The sequence below is a fragment of the Trachypithecus francoisi genome, unplaced genomic scaffold (genome assembly GCF_009764315.1).
Source record: "Trachypithecus francoisi isolate TF-2019V2 unplaced genomic scaffold, Tfra_2.0 Lachesis_group19, whole genome shotgun sequence".
NCBI lineage: Eukaryota > Metazoa > Chordata > Mammalia > Primates > Cercopithecidae > Trachypithecus > Trachypithecus francoisi.
This window is the reverse complement of record NW_022681464.1, coordinates 28,995,371-29,006,652: the sequence shown is the minus strand read 5'-3', so window position 1 is coordinate 29,006,652 and position 11,282 is coordinate 28,995,371.

Below are 11,282 nucleotides of genomic sequence, written 5' to 3'. Positions count from 1 at the left end.
AGATCTCCAGGTCAGGGCCAAAATGCTACCAGTCTTTTTGCATGGCAAGAATGACCTATACTCCAGTTTCCAATGAATTCCTCATCTCCATCTGAGACTACCTCAGTGTGGACTTTGTTGTCCATATTGCTATCAGCATTTTGGTCAAAGCCATTCAACAAATCTCTAGGAAGTTCCAAAGTTTCCCACATCTTCCTGTCTTCTGAGCCCTCCAAGTCTCCAGGAAGTTCCAAACTTTCTCACATTTTCCTGTCTTCTTCTGAATCCTCTAAACTGTTCCAGCCTCTGACTGTTACCCAGTTCCTAAGTTGCTTCCACATTTTTGGGTATCCTTACAGCAGCACCTCACTCTACCAGTACCAATTTACTGTATTGGGCCATTTTCACGCTGCTAATAAAGACATACTTGAGACTGGATAATTTATAACGGAAGGAGGTTTAATTGACTCACAGTTCAGCATGGCTGGGGAGGCCTCCGGAAACTTACAATGATGGCAGAAAGGGAAGCAAACATGTCCTTCTTCATATGGCGGCAGCAAGGAGAAGTACATGGTGAAGGGGGGAGAAAAGCCCCTTATGAAACCATCAAATCTTGTTAGAACTCATGCACTATCATAAGAACAGCATGGAGATAACCACCCTCATGATTCAATTACCTCCCATTGGGTCACTCCCATGATATGTGGGGACTATAGGAACTATAATTCAACATGAGATTTGGGTGGGGACACATCCAAACCATATCATAGTCCATATGGCTGAGGACCATTGGGCCAGTGGTCTACCTCTTCTCCCAAAGTGACCTTATGCAAGGTACCTGGAGAAGGTCCACTTATGAGACTCTATTAAACTATTAAACACTATTTTCATTCACTGCTGAGTGAATAGAAAATCAGAAATTAGGTCCTATTTTATAGACTTCATAAAATCACTTGAATTAGTGGAGGGTTGGTTGGGGTTTTGTCTATTGTCATGAGTACAAGGTATCAGTCATGATGAGCCTCATTAAGTTTTGTGGGGAGGGGTGTACCAAAGTTCAGTAGATTACATGAGTGAGGAAGGATGGCAAAGCCTCTACAGGCAAGCAATGCCTAGAAGGAGGGGTACCTGTTCTACAGACTCCACACTGGAAATAAACACTGCTCCTCAGGGGTTCAGCAAGACAGAGCTCTGGATCCAGATGGACTGCTGACCAACTGTGTGAACAGAACAGTTGTTTTCAAGCCTTCCCCTGCTCATTTCAATTACTGGACAAGTTCCACTACCACGTTAATGCCAAGCTAAAGTACACTAGCCAATGCTTTTGGTCAACATAGAGGTCACCTTTTAATTTTCCCCAATCTTTTCTGCTGTAGCGCAAAGCACTAATACTGTCTTGGCTTCTGTTGCTGTAATGCAGTCTTTAGGAATTTAGTCTTAAGTAAATTCTGGTAGAGTAACTCCTGTGTAATCTGTTTCAGTTTAGCATTTGCCAATGTCTTAGAAAAGAGGAAGACTGAAACTCAGAACTTTATTTAGTCAGTCAACAGAGTTTACTGAATGTTGGCTACACGCTTGGGGCTGAGAAAAACAGAAGAAACGTAAGAGACACTCCCTGACCCAGAGAACCATCTCATCTTGCAGTGGGAATGTAACTATGAATGAATAAGCCTGATCTGTGGACCAGGAAAGGCTTTTCTGAAAACAGTGATGTATTAGATTGTCTGATAGTATTCTACACTCAGAGAGCAGCCCATAGAAAGGCCCTGAGGCAGAGAAAAGCATGGCTTATTTGAGGAGATAAAAGTTCATCCTGGTCAGGGTATAGTGCTAATGGAAAGAAAAGAGTTGAAGATGATTGAACAAAGTGATTTTTAGTTTCCTTATTCGTTTCTTTGTTTGGCTAGGAAGACTGCTATTCTAAACCATTAATTCGATTATGAAGAATCCACATTTGAAAGTTTCAAATTTAATTTGATGTATGTACATTTATTGAGTAAGACATGATTCCTGACCTCAGATAACTTAGAATCTAACAGGAAACATAAGACACATGATCATAGTATTATAATACAAGTCAGAATGTACCTTAAGGGAAGGACAGAGTGCCACATGAATGCAGGAACCGGTGTGCTGGATTTGTTGCTACATTCATTTCTTCAACAAATACTTAACTAGTATCTTCTCTGGGGTTACAAGGATGAACAAGACACAAACTTTAACTTTCAAGGAATTGATTCTACTAAGCAAGACACATACATAAATCATTAGAATTCTGTCAGCACAGAGAAATATGCACAGGCTATGAGATAAATCAATAGTTTTATTTTATTGAGCAATTACTAAATACTTTACATGCATTTCCCATATCCCCCTTACTAGGTAGGTATTCTATCCTCATTTTTCAGATGAGAAAACAGACAATGAGAGAAGTTAAATCAATTTCAGAGGTCCCAACATTTGAAAGTTGAGGATATGGAATTCAAACCTGGTTCTTACTCATGACAAGCCCCAGGCTCCTAACCATCCTACATAGAATCCTGGTTCCCAATCACTCATAGTGCTCAGGGCAGAGCATCTCATCTGAGCCAGGCAGAGATGAGGAATGCCTCCCTGAGCAGAGTTTAGGGATTAGGAAGTGTTGGGGAGGTGAAGGGGGGTAGATGGGTGCCCCAATAGAGGGAGAAGCTGAGTAGACTCAGGAGGTAGAAAACTATCCAATGTTAGGCTATTATGTCCATTCTAGGTTGTTGGCGATTAAGCCAGGAGGCAGAAATTAGCCAGAAATACGCCTAGAAAAGAATCGAGATCGTGCAGGATATAGAATGTATAGTGGGAAACAGAACTGGAATTGGGTTTGCATTTTAAAGTGATTACAAGGGCAGCTGTGTGGAGGATGGCATTGAGGGAAATGAGAGTGGGAGAGAAGTTCAAGATTATTGTAGAGTTGTAGACTGCAGAAGGTGAGAATCTGAACTTAGATATTAGCAGAGTGGATGGGAGAAGAGCAGAAGCTTGAGAAAAAGTCAAGCAGTGAAGTTAATGGGCTTTCTGAATTCTCTGGCTATGAGGAGTCAGCTCAGGGAGAAATCGGGGTTGACTTCTAGATTCCTAACTCAGGAGATGGAGTAGATAGATGGTGTTGCCACCAAATAAGGAGAAAGCAGGTTTGGGGGTTAGGTGATGAGTTCAGCTTTGGCCATGTTGATTTGGAAGTTCCAGTGAGACATCTAGATGAAGTAGTACCACAAGAAATTGGGAATCTGATTCGAAGTTCTGGATAGACACATGGGCTAGAAAAAGATTTCAGAACCATCAGCCTAATGGTGAAGTTAAAGCAAGGAGAGTGGAAGAGAGTCCCCAAGCAGAGAGGGTAGAGCGAGCTGAATGTGGGATGGTCATGCGGGGCAGGCAACTCTTGGAGGGGACACCCATGTGAAGGTCCTTAAAGAGAAATAAAGGACACTTCAGGCAGTGTAATAGTGTGAGCAAAATAGGGGAAAAAGCAAGAGATGTTTTTAGAGAATGTAATGGTTCAATGTGGCTGGATAATAGTGGGTTTGATGCAGGTATCAGGTGACTAAGCTGGGAATGGGTTATAATCTTGAGAGCCTGAGGCCAGGCCATGAGAATGGAATACTATTCAGCCTTAAAAAGAAAAAAAATTCTGGTACATGCTTCAATATGGATGAACCTTGAGGACATTATGCTAAGAGAAATACGCCAGTCCTGAAAAGACACATGCTGTATGATTCCGTTTATATGAGGTATTTTAAGTTATCAAATTCACAGAGACAAAAGGTAGAATGGTGGTTGCCAGAGCTGGGGGAGGGCAAAAAGTGGAGGTGTTTAATAGATGCAGTGTATCCATTTTTCACAAGGAAGAAAGGTATGTGACGGGATAGTGGTGATGCTTGCACAACCACACTTAATGCTGCTGAACTGTACACTGAAAAAATGGTGGCCAGGCATGGTGTCTCATGCCTGCAATCCCAGCACTTTGGGAGACTGAGGAGGATGGATCAAGAGGTCAAGAGATCGAGACCATCCTGGCCAATGTGGTGAAACTCCGTCTCTACTAAAAATACAAAAATTAGCTGAGCGTGGTGGTGGGCACCTGTAGTCCCAGCTACTCAGGAGACTGAGACAGGAGAATCGCTTGAATCCAGGAGGTGGAGGTTGCAGTGAGCAGAGATGGTGCCACCGCACTGCAGCCTGGGTGACAAGAGTGAAATTCTGTCTCAAAAACAAATAAAAAAACCAAAAAAACAAGTAAGATGGGGAGGGATGGGAAAATATTCATTAAAAGGATACCAAAAAATGGTAAGATGATAAAATTTTATGTTATGTTATTTTGCCACAATTAAAAATATCAAAAGAAGAAAAAAGCAAAGAGAAAAGAAGTAATTTTTAAAGAAAGAAATAAAAAAAGGCAGGACTTCTATTCAGAGGCTATTTCCAATAGTTCTGAGGAGAGCCAGTGTGGCTAGAATTGGGTAGGTAGCAGCGGAACTGTTAGTGGACCCATATGAAAGGGCTGTGTTTGTATGTCAGTCAGTCAAATGTTGGCAATGTCATATGGTTCAACATAGTAGAAAGGCAAAAGGAGACAAATCCTTTAATGAAGTTTAAGAAAATGTACATTCTAACCATTTAAATTAAATTGCAGAATATTTCCTGGGGCACTTGTTCTCAAACTAATAACCGAAATAGCAAATATTTTCCATTTTCAGTCCTCTTAGGTCAATTTGAAAACAGCTTTTTATTTTTTATTGGAGAAACTCATATTGTCTTCACTTGTTCAATGTGAAGTTGAGTTGCCAAAATTGCCTTCAGTACACATTTGTCTTTTGTATTTCAAACAGAGGAAAGTTTCCATTTCCCCATTTCATTGTGAAAGTTTTCAAAAAGTTTGGGCAGTGCCCAGTGCTGTCCCCATCACTCACTTCATCATTTCAGCTCTAGTTCTTGCACTTGGCAGGCTTGGGACGCCAAGTTTCTGCTTCAGTGCTAGTCAAAATCCCACAGAGGACTTTGGTACCAATACCCGCTGATAATTCTCTGAGCTGAGAGTTGTTAACTTTTCAACACAATGACAGAATGAAAAGAGCAGGTTTTATCCCTTATAATCAATCAGGACTTTAAAAATTCACACACACATGAGGTTCAGACTCTGCTGTCTATAAGAAGCACCCCAAGAGATTATTAAAAAGGAAATTTCCAAGTGGTTTTCATAGAGATTTCAATTCTGTATATCTTGGATGGGGTCTGGGAATCTATTTTTAATAAAAAGTAGGTTAATTCTGATACAGGTGGTCCATACACTATTTTTTCAGAAATTGATAAGTTAAATCAAGGCTTATTTTTTCTTAAGGATAATTACAGTCAAACTAATAATATTGTTCTTTTAAATTGGTAGATACTCTAGCATTCTGAGTGCATTTTTATTTATTATATAGTACATCCAAAAATCATTTTTCTAAACTTTGGAAACATTTTCAGCAAATGAATGCATAAAATGAGATACTGTGTATTTTACTACAGTTTTACTGGTATTTGAGGACAAAAGTCATAGTTATCCTTTCTCCTGTTTTCTCCAGCTCTCTAAGTATAGAATTGGGAGGAGGAGGAGGAGGAGGCGGAGGTCATCAGAGCATTAAGAAGCAAAGGGAGTAGAATGTTACTGGGGGTTCTACAATCACCCAGATAATAGCAGGAAGTGGGGTGGAGAGGCATGTTATAAATCAGAAAGAAGAATCCTCAGAGAAGGCTGGGAAGCAGGTAATTTTCAGAGTTGAGGAAGTGGGTACACCTGCAAAACAGAAGAGATTTTTGGATGACGGTTATAGAATAGCAGTCTAGAGGCAGCAGTGGGAGCCAGTTTCTGTCCCTAGATACTAGAGCTCCAAGAGCCTGAGAGAATGACTCATCTCTGCAGAAGGAGGTGGGAAGGAATGTTGTTGCCAGGGGACCCAGTGGCTACGACAGAAAGATGCCAAAAAAAGGTACTGGATTTCTCCCAATACCTTTGTCATTGGTCATAAGAGACTTCCCCAAACAATGAAATACTGTTTGGAGATCCCACTGGATATAGGACCAAAGGGCAAGCAGCATTGTGAGCAAGGAGATGGAAACCCAGAAAGGGATACCTCACTACCTGCACGACACAAATAGGGTCAAGGAGAATGTTCAGGAGTTGATTTCCTTTGGAAGCTTGGCGGGGGAAGGAATACACACTTCAGAGCAGGACTTGAAAAGTGAGATGCTTAGGGGCCAGGCAAGTAAGGTGAATGAGTGATGGCGGATTAGTGAAGAGTGTGAACAACTAAGAGATCTCCAACCTCATCTAAAGGGACTGACCTTGCCTCTGTCCAACTGTTTTCAGGTGGGCATATAGAATGTAGGGCAACAAATCCCCTGTCATTAATGAGGCCCAATGCTGGCAACTAATTCAGATGTTAAGTAAAATGCACTATGAGCCAAACCAAACATATCTGTAGCCAGATCTACCCCATGGGCTGCCAATGTGTGGTCTCAGCTTTGGAGCCAGAGAGACAATTATTAAAACTCTTTGATACTCAGTTTTCTCATTCATGAAACGATACGTGGAAAAATACTCAACTGATTATTTTGAAAGTTATTTTTGGAAACAATTAGACTTACTCTTCATGTCTTTAAATGAATGCATGTAAAGTATTTTTGCAGTGTCTGCTACTGAGTAGATCCTCAGTAAATGGCTCTTATATTGATCAGAATCATGCGGTTTTTTTTTCAACATTTTCTTCCCCAAACAATCAAGCAATTGCCTTTTCTTAGAAATGTAAAAGATTGCAGTGTCTGCAACTATCCTTCAGGTCAAAAGATGACTATTAGTGTAGAAAGGATGTGTGGCTCAGCTCCCTTCCCTCAGCTGCCCTGCTCTAGCACCTTCCTTTCAGATCCTCTGGTCCTAGAGATGCCTGAATGTCACAGGCAGAATTATACAAGTTCTACACTAAAAGAAGTTGTACAGGTACCTTTAAACAACAGCATCAAAAGCATCTGTTAAAGTAACGCTTTCAACTGAGTGCTTTGCTAGACATGGTACAAAGTGAATTCAACAGACACAGTTCCTTTCCTCTTGGAAGACCTAAGACATTACAAATACAACAACAGATATTTTATATTCATACAAAGTGAGATAAATAGCACATGAACAAATAAATTAATGAACCTCCCTGACAAAAAAAAAATTGAGGAAAGGGATGCCTGCATTTATTGGTAAGAGAATAATCTGATGCATGTTACACCAGGGGAAAACCATGTTGTCTTTTTCTATCTATCTATCAGGGAGCTCATAAACAGATGAGATTTCGAAATTGAGTAATCTCAGGAGATTCCTTGGTGAGTTAACAAGAGATGAATGTCCAGATATATAGAGAGGGGAGCATTCCAAATAGAGTGTGAGACTTGAGGAGAGGTTTAGGGATGGAAAAAGATGACTGCTTAAATGGATTTAAATACTTTTGCCTGGAAGCATATGATCCTGGTGAAAAACTAAGATGTGACTGACTAGGAAATTCCGAGAATGAAATGATATGAGGCAATGTTCTGTTGAACTCCCCAGACCTGGCCTTCCTCAGGTAATGTCCACAGGCCTGGGAAAAGTCTGCCATCTTCTAGCAAAAGCTTATTTATTTTCACCTGGTTTTGTGGTGGTTTTCAGTTGGTTTAAGTCAACTATTCTTTTCTGCAGTCTTCCCGTGTAGGTTCAGGGTAATCTGACTACAAACTAGTACTAGGGATGGAGACTCAGGAAGACGGGGACAATGCACAGTTGCTCTGTTTCTAGCAGGAGTGGTTCTCACTGTGTGTGACTAGCTTGCTGAACCATGACCATCTGCAGTGGCTATCAGGGGCCTATGTGGGGAAAGTCTGCCTGAACTTTCTTCCTCTTAGATTCTGCTTATCCTTGACCGCTCATGTAGCTGTCTGTAATTTCTTGTCAAGGAAATGATATTTTCTTTTCGTAAGGCTAAACTTGTTCCAGGGACTTTTTTTCTTCTTAAAAACATTGTGTCCCATGATTAACTAAGGATTAAAAAAAAGTTGTGGGGAGGAAACCTAATTTCTTCCAAAATCTTTGAACCTGTCAGTTTAACTCAGCAGGAATAAAGAAATAAGCTGATTTGAAATGTGATAACTAACTAGCTAAACACACACACACACACACACACACACACACACCCATATTTGTATGGAAAAAATTTCAGGATTCCAATATATTGTTTTTGCCTCTACCTATCCTGACAGAGGTAACAGAAAGGAAAAGTAAATATTTGTTTGTAGTATTCTAAACAAAGAGTTTGGTGGTGGCATTTGCTGCTTGGCTTCATCCTGGCTTCTGACCTACTTATCATCCGTGTCTCTTTAGGCAAGTTACTCAGCTATAGTCTGCTTTACTTTCCTTTATGATAGATGGGAAGGGAGAGGGCTACAAAGTAGCACCTATGTTAGACTGGCTATAGAGATTAAATTAATGCATGTAAACTACTTGAAGAGTGCCAGACACTCAGTAAGTATTGAATAAATGTTAGCTAGGATCATGCATACAATTACTGTATAATGATCATGATTGAGATTGAGAAGGTATGAGCCTAAAGGTAGGACTAAATTGAATTAGCCTTGGCCTAAGGTTCTCAGGTAGTTGAGCTATAATTAAATGCCTTTGGCCAATCCTTTTTCAAGTATCAGAGATCTTGGGAGGGTTAGCCCTGAGCAAAACTTCTGCTTCACCATGCCCCATGAAGGCCTAGAGACTGGGATGCCCTGAGAGGCCATATGAGAATGAACAGGAGGGAGACATTTACTGTAGTCCTAGCCTAATCCCAAATTCTATTAATTCAGCAAGTGATCTTTTCAAAGGGCACTCTAATATTCAAAATTCTCTGCATCTTCTTGTATATTCCTTCTGCTAAACACTATACATTTTAGGAGATAAGAATAATAATACATGAATACAATGTAAAAATATTTTTCCTCTTTCTAATTAAACATGACATACAAGTAGTTCTTGAATTAGAACTACTAATACCCTAAAAATAATATTATTATTATTTTCTTCTAGAGAATGTTTTATAGACATCTAGCAAGTGGCCTCACAGTTCCATTGAATTCATAGATATTTCCAAACGTTGGAGAAAATCCAAAAACTGGATGTCCTCTTCATACGTTTCCACTGAAGTTTATGGCAGTTTCTGGGCGCAATCACATCAGTATTGCACATCTATAGATAGTTTACAGGTTACATAACTGTGGTTTTGGATTTAATTGCCAACTCGTTACCCTGATAGTAATTCCAGACAGGGGAATAACAGAGCAAAGGGGCCTGCCCATTGTGTTACTGCTGCCTATAAAAACAAATAGGATCCTTAGGGTTCAATTGCAGGACTTATAAGTGCACCTAACATTAAAATGGCAACTTTGGACATCTGGAAGATGAGTCTGGATTTGGTCACTTGCCTTTAGGAATTAAATTCATGAAATTGTGATGGTCCTAAAGAACAGTGGTGTTCCCACCTGGATTTATGCACAGGCAGAAATGACACAGGTGAATGTGAGCTGGTCTGCAAAGCCACATAAGTCAGGAGAGAAAAATGGAGTTGGGTTTTAAACTCACAAGTAATCCAGGATGATGACTGGCTTCTTTGGTCCTAACATGAAAATAACTCATCTAAAATGAAGAGCAGGTATGTAAAAAGTTTGTTCTTACTTGGCAAAAACATGCATGGTTTCTGGAACTTGTAACTACACAGGGTGTCACTTGGCATCAGAGAGCCCATTTAGGAAAAGAATGACCCATGGTGACATGGGCTTGTTGGAAAGGGTCAGGAAAGGGACATATACAGCAAAAGGTACATAACAGCTTTCCGTAGAGAACGCTGGGTATCATTTTCTTCCACTCATCCCTCCTCTCCATCATCAAAGCCAAACAGTTACATAGTTATGCACTCTACCCTGCCCAATGCATTCCAAATGCCAATAAGAGAGGTAGGACTGTTGTTACTATTTTTTTTTCTAAAGCTATGAAAAGTTATTTGTTTGTTCCTTATATAGTTTTAGGAATACCTTTGAGGAAATTGCCTTTATTCTTTATAGCAGATTTCATATAAAGCAAGTTTTGTGTTGCTTAGGAATAAAATTTTAGGCTTCTGGAATATTTTGTATTTTGTCTCTCCATAAAAAGATAATTTCAATTTCCCTAAATTACAAGGAATCTACTCTTCATGGTGTAGCAAAATTTTAAATTATGTAATTTAGATTACTCCAGAGTAAAACTTCTTAAAAACTGAGAGCACAGCTTAAGTGTATGGTCTAGAGGCAAGAGTTAATGGCATGGAAAAGTAGTAAAAGGTTGGATTAGAAGGTTTAATACTTATGATCTCTCAGCCCATTGCAGTTTACTCACTCCTTAGGAGACACAGATGGGACACGGCAGGTGTGTGTAAGGAGTGAAGCAATTCATGAATACTCAGTCATGAAATAGAAAATCAAAATGAAATAAGTATGACTGTAACTATCTTGGTCTATTAACATTCAAATATTAATACCTACTGTTCTTTGAAAGCCATTACTGAATAATTACTGATAAGAAAAAAATGATAGCTTAGGAAGAGGAAGATGTTCAGGAAAAGCATTTAAGCAGGGTTTGAAAGACTTGTGATTTTCTTTCTTTCTTTTTTTTTTTTGAGGCGGAGTCTCGCTCTGTCGCCCGGACTGGAGTGCAGTGGCCGGATCTCAGCTCACTGCAAGCTCCGCCTCCCGGGTTTACGCCATTCTCCTGCCTCAGCCTCCCGAGTAGCTGGGACTACAGGCGCCCGCCACCTCGCCCGGCTAGTTTTTGTATTTTTAGTAGAGACGGGGTTTCACCGTGTTAGCCAGGATGGTCTCGATCTCCTGACCTCGTGATCCGCCCGTCTCGGCCTCCCAAAGTGCTGGGATTACAGGCTTGAGCCACCGCGCCCGGCCAAGACTTGTGATTTTCTTAACTCAGGGTAATAGTCCACCAGTTAAAGTAGGTTTCCCATCCAAATGTTTCCCATCCAAAATGATCCCGATTTTTCCCCAAGCGATCTAATTTAGGATCCCTTGGGAAAAAATTCCAAAATGCATTACAACTATTCACAAGGGTGACACATGGACCTATTTTTCTAAGGACTTTGATTTAATATTTGAATGCAACAGTATTTGACTTTGTTAGTATAGAATATTTAAACTTAAAAAGAAAATACCTTAATTTGCTTATGCATAAGCCTATTAAACAT